Raw genomic sequence first — 3,052 nt, 5'->3', positions numbered from 1 at the left:
ATGGTGACCCATACTCAGAATTTGTGCACTGTATTTAACCCATCAAAAGTGCACACACACAGCAGTGAACACACACACACAGAGAACACACACCCGGAGCAGTGGGCATCATTTATGCTGCGGCGCCTGGGGAGCAGTTGGGGGTTCGGTGTCTTGCTCAAGAGAACCTTAGTCATGGTGTTGCCGGCCTGAGACTCGAAACCACAAAAGAGACCTTGCTAAGTAGAAGTGTTCATTTCTATAATTTATTTTCCAAAAAACAAAAATTATATTGACAGTAAGCTTTTGAATGATATATAGTGTACAATGTTGCAAAAGCTTTTTATTTCACATAAATGCTAATTTTTGGATCCTTATATTCATCAAAGAATACTTAAAAAAATACTCATGTTTTAAATATTGATAATCAGCAAATCAGCATATTAGAATGATTTCTGAAGGATGTGACACTAAAGACTGGAGTAATGATGCTGAAAATACAGCTTTGATCACAGGAATAAATTACAATTTAAAATACATTCAAATAGGGAAAAAAATTATTTTAAATATAAAAATATTTCACAATATTACTGTTTTTTGCTGTACTTTGGATCAAATAAATGCAGGCTTGGTGAGCAGAAGATACTTCTTTAAAAACATAAAAAATATTACTGTTCAAAAACTGTTGATTGGTAAGCTATATAGATTAAAGAAATGTTATATAGCCTACATATATAGCCTATATATATATAATTTCTGTCCCCCTCACTTCTGAAAAGATGGCTACGCCCCTGGATTTTTTCCTTCTCAAACCTTGTCTGTGGTGTAAAAACACCCCTGGCCAAACAGGGTGCATCTCTTCCCACTTTGATAATTACTGTAAAGACCTTGTCTCAAAGGAGCACCAGGACAAGACCACAGGAAACAGATGATTCTTCTGCACAATCTGACTTTGCTGCAGCCTGGAATTGAACTACTGGTTTCGTCTGGTCAGAGGAGAACTGGCCCCCCAACTGAGCCTGGTTTCTCCCAAGGTTTTTTTCTCCATTCTGTCACCGATGGAGTTTCGGTTCCTTGCCGCTGTCGCCTCTGGCTTGCTTAGTTGGGGACACTTCATCTACAGCGATATCGTTGACTTGATTGCAAATAAATGCACACTATTTAATTGAACAGAGATGACATAACTGAATTCAATAATGAACTGCCTTTAACTATCATTTTTTCATTATTGACACTGTTTTCCTAATGAATGTTGTTCAGTTGCTTTGACGCAATGTATTTTGTTTAAAGCGCTATATAAATAAAGGTGACTTTGACTGTAGTTACCATGTTCTGAACATCACATCCTTTCTTTTCTCCCCAGATGTAATCTATATATATATATATAGGTGGTTGAATAAAAATATTTGGACATTATTTATAAAAAGTACCTCAATTTAGCACCAGCAAGCTTGTTAGCTAGACAGTTAGCATCAGCTAACAATATTTACTTATTTTCAGTACGGTTGTGAATAAACATTCATGTCTGTCTACTCGTCTAGTTAATCCAAACGTTACTGTCGATAAACAATATAAAAACAGACTTCACATAGGGATGGTAGGATTTTAATAAAACTGTTAACATTACGGCAGCGGGGAATTTGAACGTGCATGAGTTATTGTATTTAATCTGTGTAATTTTAATGTTTGTTTTTTTATTTATTTATTTAATTTATTTTTTTACCTAAAATTGATGTGTCTGCATCGTCTGCACTCGAGTATTTCAGTGGGCTTAAATAGATCACTCTTTACAACGGATTTAGTTCCCAAACAACTGACAATTTTGACCTAAATATGATTTTCAGTTACAATAATTAATCCAAAATTTCGACATTAGTAACTTACTTTTAGCAACATCAGACCCACACGCGCTCACAAGATCTCCCGGTTCTTACTTCTGTAGACTCGCACTAAACGGTTCATTTGAATCAGTGAGTGGTCGACTCCAGAACAGCTGCAATCCATAGACAGTAGGCTGCAACTGGATCATTCTAATTCGTAAACGAATCGTTTGGTGCGATTTGCGATCCGATTTAAGTTTATTTTGAAAAGACTCAGTTCATTCATGATGAATCAAACACCGCTTCTGCGTGTCGGAGCACGTGATATATTATAGGGAGTAACGATATGTTTTATGAAATGTAGTGAAGTTAAAAGTACGATTTTATGCTTTGGTATGTAGTGAAGTAAAAGTAAAAGTTACTCAAAATAAAACTACTCCAGTAAAGTACAGATACTTGAAAAATTTACTTAAGTACAGTAACGAAGTAAAGCTACTTCGTTACTGTCCACCACTGAACGTTACACACATATATTGCATGTGTCTCTGTTGACATAATTTTGTTGTTTAGGATGAATGTTTGTGTTAATTGTGTAATTTTATTGCTGTAAGGTTGATTGTTTTGTTTCATTTTTATGTATAAGATCTCATTACAATTTCCAATATTGTTTATTCATCTGTTTTAGCTCTTACGGTGTTGTGACATATATAAACAATAAACATTAAAGGAAAGACAGTACAACATCAGTGAATGAGTTAAATCCTTTATTCTTCAACCGGGCTGTCACAATCTACTGTTGGGTAAGTACATTTTGCATTATTTGATTAACGTGCTTGAGTTTTACTTGTTTGACATGAAGGAACCGAGAGAAATTATGCCCACATTGTCAACTGAAATTCACTGAGTATGGCTAAAATTAGCTAACGTTAGTAGGCTAAAAGTAACTTGGTTTAAATCGTACTTATATGACCGCCATCAGTTCGTAGCAGTGAATGAAGATGTATCCTATCGATCACAAGTGCAGTATGGAGTACCTCAAGGCTCAGTACTAGGGCCGCTACTCTTCACGCTTTATATGTTACCCTTGGGAGATATCATCAGGAAACATGGTGTTACCTTCCACTGTTATGCTGATGATACTCAGCTCTATATTTCTTCGCAGCCCGGTGAAACACACCAATTTGAAAAACTAATGGATTGCATAGTCGATATAAAAAACTGGATGACGAGTAATTTTTTACTGCTAAATTCTG

Source organism: Carassius carassius, chromosome 43 (assembly GCF_963082965.1).
Source record: "Carassius carassius chromosome 43, fCarCar2.1, whole genome shotgun sequence".
In the NCBI taxonomy this organism is placed as follows: Eukaryota; Metazoa; Chordata; class Actinopteri; order Cypriniformes; family Cyprinidae; genus Carassius; species Carassius carassius.
This window is presented reverse-complemented; position numbering follows the sequence as displayed.